The sequence below is a fragment of the Eptesicus fuscus genome, chromosome 14 (genome assembly GCF_027574615.1).
Source record: "Eptesicus fuscus isolate TK198812 chromosome 14, DD_ASM_mEF_20220401, whole genome shotgun sequence".
Classification (NCBI taxonomy): Eukaryota; Metazoa; Chordata; class Mammalia; order Chiroptera; family Vespertilionidae; genus Eptesicus; species Eptesicus fuscus.
In genome coordinates, this window is record NC_072486.1 from 77309440 (window position 1) to 77321255 (window position 11816).

The following is an 11816-nucleotide window of genomic DNA, read 5'->3' on the forward strand; positions in this document are numbered from 1 at the left end:
TGATGGCATTTTTATACTCCAATAATGCATTCTAAGAAAGAAAAACTGAAAGAATAATCTCATTTACCATTGCAACAAAAATATAAGACACTTAGGAATAAACTTAACCAAGGAGGTAAAAGACCTGTACTCAGAAAAACTATAGGACATTGAAAAGAGAGATAGAGGGAAATATAAACAAGTGAAAAAATATACCGTGTTCATGGATTGGTATAATCAACATCATTAAAATGTCCATTGTACCCAGGCAATCTACAGATTCAATGAAATCCCTATTAAAATACCAACAGTATATTTCACATATCTAAAACAATTACTCCAAAAATTTGTATGGAACCAAAAAAAGACCCCAAATAGCTGCAGCAATCTTGAGAGAAAAGCACAAAGTTGGAGGCATCACAATACAAATATCAAACTATAATACAAAGCAATTGTAAACAAAGCAGCCTGGTACAGGCAGAAGAATAGGCAAATAGAGCAAGGAATCAGAACAGAGACCCCCGAAATCAACCCAAGCCATTACTCTCAATTAATATTTGACAAAGGAGACAAGAATATACAATGGAGTCAAGATAGTCTCTTCAATAAATGGTGGTGAGAAAATTGAATAGATACATACCCAAAGATGAAACTAGACCACCAATTTACACCATACAAAAGCATAAACCCAAAATAGATAAAAGACTTAAATGTAAGTCATGAAACCATAAAAATCCTAGAAGAAATCATAGGCAACAAAATCTCAGATATTTCTCATAGCGATGTGTTTACAGATACATTAAGAGATACATCTCTTAGGGCAAAGGAAACTAAGGAGAAAATAAACAAATGGGACTACATCAAAATAAACAGCTCCTGCACAGGAGTAATAAACCATCAATAAAATGAAATTACAGCTCACTGTATGGTAGAACATATTTGGCCATGATACATCTGATAAGTGTTTAATATCCAAAATATATAAGGAACACATACAACTTAACAAAATGAAAACAAACAATCCAACTAAAAAGTTGGCAAAGGACTTAAATAGACACCTCCAAAGCAGACATTCAGATAGCCAAGAGACATATGAAAAAATTCTCAAAGTTCATGAAAGATGTACATATTAAAAAGACAATGAGGTATTACCTCACACATGTCAGACTGGCTACCATCAACAAATGACAAGTGCTGGCAAACATGTGGAGAAAAGGGAACCCTAGTACACTGATGGTGGGAATGCAGACTGGTGCTGCCATCATGGTAAACAGTATGGCATTTCCTCAAAATATTAAATATGGAATTGCCATTTGACCCAGTGATCCAACTTCTAAGAATATATCTTAAGAAACTTGAAACACCAATCAGAAAAAAGTGTATGCACCCCTATGTTCATAACAGCACAATTTACAATAGCTAATATCTACCAAGTGCCCATTAGTAGATTTATGGAAAAAAAGCTGTGGTACATTTATACCATGGAATACTATGCAGCAGTATAAAAGAAGGACCCATTGCCCTTTGAGATAGTACTGAGGGACCTGGTGAGTATTAGGCTAAGTAAAATAAGTCAGTCTGAGAAAGACAAGTATCACATGATCTCACTCATATGTGGAATCTAATAAACAAAATAAACTGATGAACAAAATAGATCCAGAGACATATAAGCATAGAGAACACTGGGGAATCTCAGAGGGAAGGTGGGGAATGGAAGGATGGTGGACATAGACAATAGGAAGCCGGGGCATGGTAAAGATTTGAACGGGGGGGTGGAGGGGGCATATGTAATACTTTAAACAATAAAGATTTAATATATTAAAAAAGAGTGGGTATGCAAATGAAATAAAAGTGGAAAAATGGTTACACATTACAACAATGTGGGCTGGGGATTGCAAGGCCATCTTGGGGTGGCCATCTTGTGTCCACATGGGGGCAGTTATCTTTGACCACATGGGGGCAGGCAGCCATTTGAATATTACTCTTTTATTAGATAGGATAGAGGCCTGGTGCACAGGTGGGGGCCAGCTGGTTTGCCCTGAAGCGTGTCCCAGATCATGGTAGGGGTTCCCTTGGGGTATGGGGAGGCCTGGGTGAGGGGCCTGTGGTGGTTTTCAGGCCAGCTACACCACCCACCAACCCAAATGGAGGCTCTGGTATCTGGGATTCATTTATCTTCTATAATTGAAACTTAGTATCCTTGAGTGGAGCCAAGCCTCCTGCTCACTCCATAGCAGCAGCAATTTTTGTTGGGATTTATTTATCTTCTATAATTGAAACTTTATAGCCATAAGTGGAGGCCAAGGCAGGCCAGAGCTGCAGAAGCTTTGTTTCCTCCATCACCAGGGTAACTCAAGCCTCCTGCTCTCTCCAGGTCTGTGGCTGCCACCACTTTTGTTGGGATTTATTTATCTTCTATAATTGAAACTTTGTAGCCTGGAATGGAGGCCTAGGCTGGCCAGTGTGTGCAGAAAGCTTTGCTTCCTCCATTACTGGGGAAACCCAAGACTCCTGCTCTCTCTGTGGCTGCAGCCATCTTGGTTTGGTTAATTTTCATACTCATTCCTGATTGCCTTGTGGGTGTAGCGGAGGGATGGTCAATTTGCATATTGTTCTTTTATTAGATAGGATGCTGTTCTTGCTAAATGTTCAAATACACCAGTGCAGCTATAAATGGGATGATCTTAATAAGAACTCAGCATTATAACTGTAGCCAACTGCAAAGAATAAACCAACATATAATGACCAAATAGTTTAAGGGATGGCCAAGACTCCCTTTGAGGCAATAGATCTTTTTATATGAATCCCATGTTTCCTTAATTTGCTACAAGTAAATAAAACTGCCTTGGGACAACCATGTCTCCTTCTTGAATACAACACCCGAAGTGGAGAACCTTTGGATTGGATAACAATGTGATCCACATAGGTCAGCCTCCTGGGGCAAAGAGCTACAGTGAAGAAGGGCAAAGGATGGATCTGCAGAGGCAAAGGAAAAATATTTGGCAGAGAAGAGACTTTTAAGTTAATGTTTTAATAGACATTTTAAGTTAGGTACCTTAAAAAGAAAAGAGAGAGAAACAATAAGAAAATTTCATAATTTCCAGATGTATATGTGTTACCAGACAGGGATGGGCTCAGAGTGGGTTTTCCTCAGGCTGGCCTATAGTGTGTGGGCCCTTTTCCTCTTATTTTTATTTTTAAATTAATCTTTATTGTTGAGAGTATGACAGATGTCCTTTTTTTATCCCGATAGTGTGTGGGTTCTTGATTTGGTGCAGGAAATATTTCAAAACACAAGTCCAGGTGATTTTGAGAGTATGTTTATGAAAGCTGGGGACAGTGAAATAAAGGAAAGGTTTAGGGTAGAAGAAGCCACAGCAGAGCACCTAGGCAGGGCTGCTTTGGCTCTAGAAATGTTATAGGAAAGAACGGAGCCTAGGCAGGGCTCCTTCAGCTCAGTGGGAAATCAGGGAAAAGGGGGCCTTGGAGACAGGATCAGGGGCTGAGCCCGGGTCCAGCTGTCACTCTCCAATGCTCTGCTGGCTGCAGTCTCTCACGGGGATCCTTAGAGTTTAGGAAGAAATAAAAAGTTCATGCCTGGAAAGGGGCATGGGCCTGCTCTAAAGTAGTGAGTTTTTGTCCTGAGGGCTTTCTATCCCTTGTTTTTTGTTTGTTAGTTTGTTTTCCATCAGCTTTCCAGGTGCATTTTTAATATGCTAATGCATCAAAATGAGAGTATGGGGGAGTGTGGAATTATTCTTTGTTCTGCTTTGCTTTTATCTTAGGTTTTTCTGGCTTTAATTTGTTTTTTTCCCCTGACTTCATCTACCCTTGGGTTTAGCTGGCACAAATGGCTTTAATTGGGTTTTTGTGCTCTACTTCCCAGACCAGAGTGATTAAAGCTATGTATCCTCTGGTTAGAGAGGAGAATATAAACCATTTGCTTTCATTGTCCTTAGTTGGTGAAGATAAATTTTGTGATTCACAAGCTGGCTGCAAGCCAGCCAAACAGACTGGCCTTGTATAATTTTCTCATCTCAGTTTCCCCATCCCACTTGCCCAGGAATTTTCCCAGCTTCTTACTCTCCTGCCTCATGTGAACCACAGAACCATCTTGCTGGAGAAGCCTGCTGCTTCACTAACAAGGAGCTCAGAGAAGTGGACTAAAATAATGTGCATCACCAGTGGTGCTAACACTGCTATATGAGGGATTTCTAATTTGAATTGTCCTAAATTGAGCCTGTGAAATCTCCATAATATATTATTCCATTAATATGCCAATTTTTTAACTTCTTCAGTTAGTTGACATTGTGGGGATTGCTGGGAGAATGCTTCTGGTTAGCTGTCACTGCATAACAAACCATCCCAGAGCCTAGTGGTTTAAAGCAACAACAATCATTTATTTTTCTCTTGAAACATGGGCAGAAATGCAGTGTGATGGCCCATCTTTGCTCTTTGCTGCTTCATTAGAGGTGGCTCAGTTGTCAGCTGGAGAATCTACTTCCATCTTGCCTCTCTTGTATGGCTGGCAAGTTGGTTCTGCTGGTGGATGAAAGACCAGCCAGGGGAGTGAACCAGTGATTTCATGTCCTCTTCATGTGGATTCAATGGGCAACTTGGCCTTGCTCACCACATGTCCAGGGGAGTAAGCCAGTGATTTCAGGTCCTCTTCATGTGGATTCGATGGACAACTTGGGCTTCCTCACCACATGTTGGCCAAATGCCAAGGGCATATACTCCAGAGAGCAAGGAGGCCTCCTCCCTATCTAACTTTAGAAGTCACAGCCATCCACTAATTGCCAAAGCATTCACAACATCCATGGAATTGCAAGGCAGTGGCACAGACCCCTATAACTCAACAAAAGGAAAAGCAAGCTCAGATTATAAGAAGAATAGGTAGATAGAAGATACTGTTATATCCATCTTTTGAAAATACAATCTACCACAGTAACAAATCATGGTAAATTAAGAAGAAAAAATAAAATTTACACTATTTGAAAAACCTATGCCATATATTTGAAAGCTTATTCCAAATCCTTTTTACAACATCTGCAAATATATTCCTTTCAGCTTGTTCCCTTATATCTTTAATTCATTCTTCATGCTTCATCTTTAGGACTTGTATATTTTTCTCTTTTTTTTCCTGCGCTATTATTCCTTTAGCACATTGCTCTTCAAGTAGTTTAGTTTCCTTCTGTAATTGATCAGCATAGATTATGTTTAGGCCTCTTCCTGACGTTGCAGCTTTCCCCCTATGTCCTTGTAGATGGCATCAGAAAAGTGAGCCCCTCCATTCTTTTTTTTTTTTTTTTTTTTTTTTTTCCTTTTTTTTTTTTTTTTTTTTTAAATTTCTTTATTGATTAAGGTGTCACATATTTGTCCTCATCCCCCCATTCCCATCCCACCCCTCTCCCCACGCATGCCCCAATCCCCTGTTGAACTTAACCGTTGGATAGGCTTATATGCATGCATACAGGTCCTTTGGTTGAACTCTCCCCCTCCCCCCCCCCTCCCCCTACCCTCCCCTATCCTCCCTCTGAGGCCCGATAGTCCGATCGATGCCTCCTTGCTTCTGGTTCTGTTCTTGTTCCTCAGTCTATGTTGTTCATCATTTCCCCTAGATGAGCGAGATCATATGTCACTAGATATATACTAATAAGAACTGAATGTGAGACGAGCAATAATAGTTATGCTGACAGGCAAATGAATCAATCTGTAGCGAGCTTCCCCCTGGACCAACAGTTCTTTTGAGACCCAAATTCAATGTCCAGTAGTTCCTTATGTGTACATGTCAGCACTGACCCCTCAGCTCTGGATGGTGGACAAATGGTGGTAATGGAGGTCCGACTCCCTCTAGTTTGGTCTCGGCCGAACCCAGGGGCACGGCGTCACCCGGACTAAGGGGCACGTGGCCTCACCCATACCCAAGGGGCGCGTGGTCTCACCCGGGCCTGGGACCCAGCCTCACCCGGATGGATCCAGGGGCGCACAGCCTCACCCGGACCCAGGATCTGGCTTCACCTGTCCCCAGGGACGCTTGGCCTCTCCCAGACCCAGGGGCACGTGGCCTCACCCGGGCCTAGGTGCACGAGGCCTCATCCGGATCCAGGGACACATGGTCGCACCCGGACCCAGGGACGCTTGCCCTCTCCCAGACCCAGGGCCACTTGGGCTCACCCGGGCCTAGGTGCACGAGGCCTCACCCGGATCCAGGGACACATGGTCTCACCCGGACCCAGGGACGCTTGGCCTCTCCCAGACCCAGGGCCACTTGGGCTCACCCGGGCCTAGGTGCACGAGGCCTCATCTGGATCCAGGGACACATGGTCGCACCCGGACCCAGGGACGCTTGGCCTCTCCCAGACCCAGGGCCACTTGGGCTCACCCGGGCCTAGGTGCACGAGGCCTCATCCGGATCCAGGGACACATGGTCGCACCCGGACCCAGGGACGCTTGGCCTCTCCCAGACCCAGGGCCACTTGGGCTCACCCGGGCCTAGGTGTATGAGGCCTCACCCGGATCCAGGGACACATGGTCTCACCCGGACCCAGGGACGCTTGGCCTCTCCCAGACCCAGGGGCACGTGGCCTCACCCGGGCCTAGGTGCACGAGGCCTCATCCGGATCCAGGGACACATGGTCGCACCCGGACCCAGGGACGCTTGCCCTCTCCCAGACCCAGGGCCACTTGGGCTCACCCGGGCCTAGGTGTATGAGGCCTCACCCGGATCCAGGGACACATGGTCTCACCCGGACCCAGGGACGCTTGGCCTCTCCCAGACCCAGGGCCACTTGGGCTCACCCGGGCCTAGGTGCACGAGGCCTCACCCGGATCCAGGGACACATGGTCGCACCCGGACCCAGGGACGCTTGGCCTCTCCCAGACCCAGGGCCACTTGGGCTCACCCGGGCCTAGGTGCACGCAGCCTCACTCGGATCCAGGGACACATGGTCTCACCCGGACCCAGGGATGCTTGGCCTCTCCCAGACCCAGGGCCACTTGGGCTCACCCGGGCCTAGGTGCACGAGGCCTCACCCGGATCCAGGGACACATGGTCTCACCCGGACCGAGGGACGCTTGGCCTCTCCCAGACCCAGGGCCACTTGGGCTCACCCGGGCCTAGGTGCATGAGGCCTCACCCGGATCCTGGGACACATGGTCTCACCCGGACCCAGGGACGCTTGGCCTCTCCCAGACCCAGGGCCACTTGGGCTCACCCGGGCCTAGGTGCACGAAACCCCGCCGAGACCCGAGTCCAGGCGAGCCTGCGAGCCTCTGGGCTCAGATGTGGTCACACGCCTCTGGGTCTAGGTGGGGCCTCACGCCCCTGGGTTTGGGTGAGGCCACGCGCCCCTGGGTCCAGGTGAAGCTGGATTCCGGGTTCGGGTGAGGCCATGTGCCCCTGGGTCCGGGCGAATCTGAACCCTGGGTCTGGGTGAGGCCGTGGGCCCCTGGATCCGGGTAAGGCTGGGTCCCGAGTACGGGTGAGGCCGTGAGCCCCTGGATCCGGGTGAGACCACGCGACCAGGGGTCTGAGAGAGGTAACGCGCCCCTGGGTCCGGGTGGCTTCGTGCACCTAGGTCCAGGTGAGGCCACGTGCCCCTGGGTCTGAGAGAGGCCACGCACCCCTAGGTCCGGGCGAGACCATGTGTCCCTGGATCCGGGTGGGGCCTCGTGCACCTAGGCCCGGGTGGGGCCGCGTACCCCTGGGTCTGGGGGAGGCCAGGCGTCCCTGGGTCCGGGTGAGACCGTGTGTCCCTGGATCCGGGTGAGACCTCGTGCACCTAGGCATGGGTGAGGTCACGTGCCCCGGGGTCTGAGAGGCCAAGCGTCCCTGGGTCCGGGTGAGACCATGTGTCCCTGGATCCGGGTGAGGCCGCGTGCACCTAGACCCGGGTGAGCCCAAGTGGCCCTGGGTCTGGGAGAGGCCAAGCGTCCCTGGGTCCGGGTGCGACCATGTGTCCCTGGAGCCGGATGAGGCCTCGTGCACCTAGGCCCGGGTGAGGCCACGTGCCCCTGGGTCTGGGAGAGGCCAAGCGTCCCTGGGTCCGGGTGAGACCATGTGTCCCTGGATCCGGGTGAGGCCTCGTGCACCTAGGCCCGGGTGAGCCCAAGTGGCCCTGGGTCTGGAAGAGGCCAAGCGTCCCTGGGTCCGGGTGAGACCATGCGTCCCTGGATCCGGATGAGGCCTCGTGCACCTAGGCCCGGGTGCGCCCAAGTGGCCCTGGGTCTGGGAGAGGCCAAGCGTCCCTGGGTCCGGGTGAGACCATGTGTCCCAGGATCCTCCATTCTTCTGTACCATTTACTCTATCAGCTCCACCAGCTCCTGCTTTTGAGTTTCCTTCTCAGCCTCATCACTTTGCTTGTTATTGAAGGCACAGCAGCGGTTTCCACACTCCTTGATGATGCTTTGCAGGTTTACCTCTGATGCTGCTATAAACTCAGCCAGTGTCTTATCACCCAAATCATTTTTGCGGGTGAACAAGGTGATCATGTGCTTCATGGCTGGCTCCCCAAAGAGGGTCTTGATCAATGCAATGGTTTTCTGATCCTCTTCCGTGGAGCGGTCCACTGTAGTACCACGATGATGGCATGAGGCCCAGGGCAGGAGGCTAGGACACACCTGCTGATTTCCTCACAGGTGGTCTTCAGTGTCTCCTTGGTATCAAAGAGCCCTCGGGTGTCCACAAGAAGTATCCTCCCCTTCCATTATTGCTCTGCTCTCTGACAGGTATTGGTAACAGCATGAGGAGCAATTTTAGATTCAATTACTCTTCTCCCAAAGATGCTATCTGCTGTTGCACTTTTCCCACTTTCAGTTTTCCCCAACAGAACAATCCTCAGAGTGTTGTCCTGAAGGCCAGCCATGTTTGTTTCAAGATATTCTGGGCCTCAGGCTTCCACAAGACCTTATGGAAGGGGAGGAGCGTGCAGAAGAGTTAACTTAGCTAAGTGATGGCAATTCCCAAACCTCTTTTCTTTGTTCTTTTTCTCCATGAAAATTTGTAATGATCTATTACTCATACTGATGCAGAGAGATGACACAGTTCAATTATTATGGGAAAAATAATAGATCAGAGTCTCCCCACAAAAGAGTACAAGGTTCAGATGCTTTCACTGGGGAATTCACTGAAAACTTTAAAGATCTGATTATTTCAATGCGATGTGAGCTATTCCTGATCATATAAAACAGAGGGAAATCTCTCAGTTCTTATATGAGTAAAGTATTATAGTGATCCCAAAGGCTACCAAATAATTCACCAATAAGTAAAGCTATAGATGTATCTCACTTGGAAATATTAATTCAAAAATTCTAAATAATTTGACACTAAAAATGTAATACACCATGATTGCATAATTTATTTCAGAAATACTAGGATGACTCAATATGGGAAATTAGTTGTTACAACACATCCCATTAATAGATGAAGAAAATTATCTAGATGAAGAAAAGACATTTGATGGAATTCAAACCCGACTCATGTTTAAAGCATTTCATAAAGTTGGAATTAATTGATACTTCTCTAACATGAGTTTATATAAGTATAAATTTGAATATTTTTCATAACCTTTTTCCTCTGTAAGTGATAAATAGTGGTTTATAAAGCATTTTGATGAAAAAAATATATTCCTCTAACATGATTTTATATAACTAAAGTTAATTTTTTTGGTCAGCATCTTTTTTTTCATGCAGGTGACAAACAGTGCATTATAAAGTTAAGTAGTATATTATAAACTTCAAATAATGGATAATAAGGTATATTTGAATGAAGAAAAAAGAAAGTTATCTGGAACTATTAAGAAAAACAATGAGAATGAAGGACTAGCTCTTCCAGGAGTCAAGCATCATAGTTTCTATGATTAAAGCAGTATGATGTTGGTGCATTCATAGAGAGAACAGTGAAATTAAAGAATAAAATCCAGAAATAGACCAAATTAATCATACTCTATTCATTTATTTTCAATTCCATTCCATTATGTTACAGTTATATTCAGTAAGGCAGCATCTCACATCAATGGGGGAAGATAAAGCAACTTTGGGATAACTGTATAACCATATAGAAAAATATAAAACTACTTCTATTGCCCCATGCCATTCAAATTTCAAATAAATTAGAAGTTTAAATGTAAAAAAACTAATCCATATAAATAATAGAAAAAACATGGATACATTTTTTGTAAAATAAGGGTAGGGAAAGTATTTCTAAGATTTGAAAAAGAATAAGGAAAAGGATTAATAAGTATGATTACATGAAAATCTCACACATAGGACAAAAAACATCATAGACGAATTAAAGCACACAGGTCAAACTAGGGAAAGAAACATTTTCCAACTTACATCCAAGGGTCGAATATTCCTGTTATACAAAGAAATTTAAGAAGAATAGAAATGAAAAATCGACAACTCAATAGAAAATGGACCAAGGGATAGGAATAAATACCCAGAGAAAAAGAAATTAAAATGTGTCTTGAATATATCAAAATACATTAACATATACTCATAATAGGGAAAATAAATCAAAACACAAAAAGTAAAATAAATTAAAATTACACCTCTATTTCTGAGGTCAGATACTACTTCTCCCCTCCAGGTTTGGCAACAATTCAAACGTTTTCTGGCCTAATATGTAGGTAAAGGTATGGCAAAAGCAGGTCCTCTCCTGCATGGCTGGCAAGAATGGAGAAACAGTCCAAACTCCACAGAGGAGAAGTCAGCATTGTGCTGCAAAAGTACACATGCATTTTTCCTTTGATTGTCAATCCCCAATTTTAGGATTCTTCCTAAATTACACTGACAAATGTACAGAAAAAAAATGATGCATAAAGCTATTTATTGCATCATGATTTGCAAAAGCAAAAAACCCAAATCCTATGAAATGGTCATTACTAGGAATAAACTAAGATATAGTCACACAGTGAAGTACTATAGAACTGTGAAAAGGAATGAGATGTGTCTCTTTATACCAGCATGGAGAGATCTCCAGGATGTATCATTAAGTGAAACAAAGCAAGACAAAAAACAAAGTGAAGTTTACTTACCGTTTCTCTAATAAGGAGGAAAAAGAACTACACATATAAAACATAATATATATATATATATATATATATATATATATATATATATATATATATATTTCATGTATATGAAAAGGTAAAAGCAGGATACTCTGAAAACTAAACCAACAAACATTTATTTATATGAGAATGGGAGAAGCAGGGTGGAGGGGACAGGGACAGAAGCTGGAAACTGGATGTCTTTCTAACACTAAGATATCATAGCTTTGATCTTGAAACCATGTAAGTAGTTTACATAATTATACAATAAAATTTATGTTTTAAGATATTGAAATCAAAAGCAAATGAAACAAACAAATCTCATTGTATTTTATGTGGTGGATGAATCACATAAGTAATTGGTCCAAATAACTTGAAAATGCAATTATTTAATTCGTCCAAGTAACTTGAAAATGCAATTATTTCATTGTCAATATCTAAACAGATTGTACTAAGGCCAAAAAAAACCAAAACAAAACAAAACAAAACAAAAAAACAATCAAAACTTGAATTAAATTTCCCCCAAAAAAATCCTGTTTTTAGTTGTGTTTTTTTGTTGGTGGTGGTGGTGGTGGGTTTTTTTTTTGTGTGTGTGTCTACTTTTTAAGTCCATTGAAAAGGCATAGAGTTAATAATGAGCCCAGTGACAAAGAGCACCCTTAGTGCCCAGAGTGTAGTCTTCAAATGCCATTCATTTCCCACCAAACGATTGGGGCTCTATGGAGAAAGTACTGATTTTAGGAGTAGGCAGGAAATATTTGAGTCAACTAGAAAGCCAGGAT

At 44.3% G+C, this 11816-nt stretch overlaps 1 pseudogene; it reads right to left on the bottom strand.

Moving 5' to 3' along the window:
• Positions 1-4969: 4969 nt before the first annotated feature.
• Positions 4970-8847, bottom strand: LOC129151478 (GTPase IMAP family member 7-like; annotated as a pseudogene).
• Between the last annotated feature and the right edge of the window lie 2969 nt (positions 8848-11816).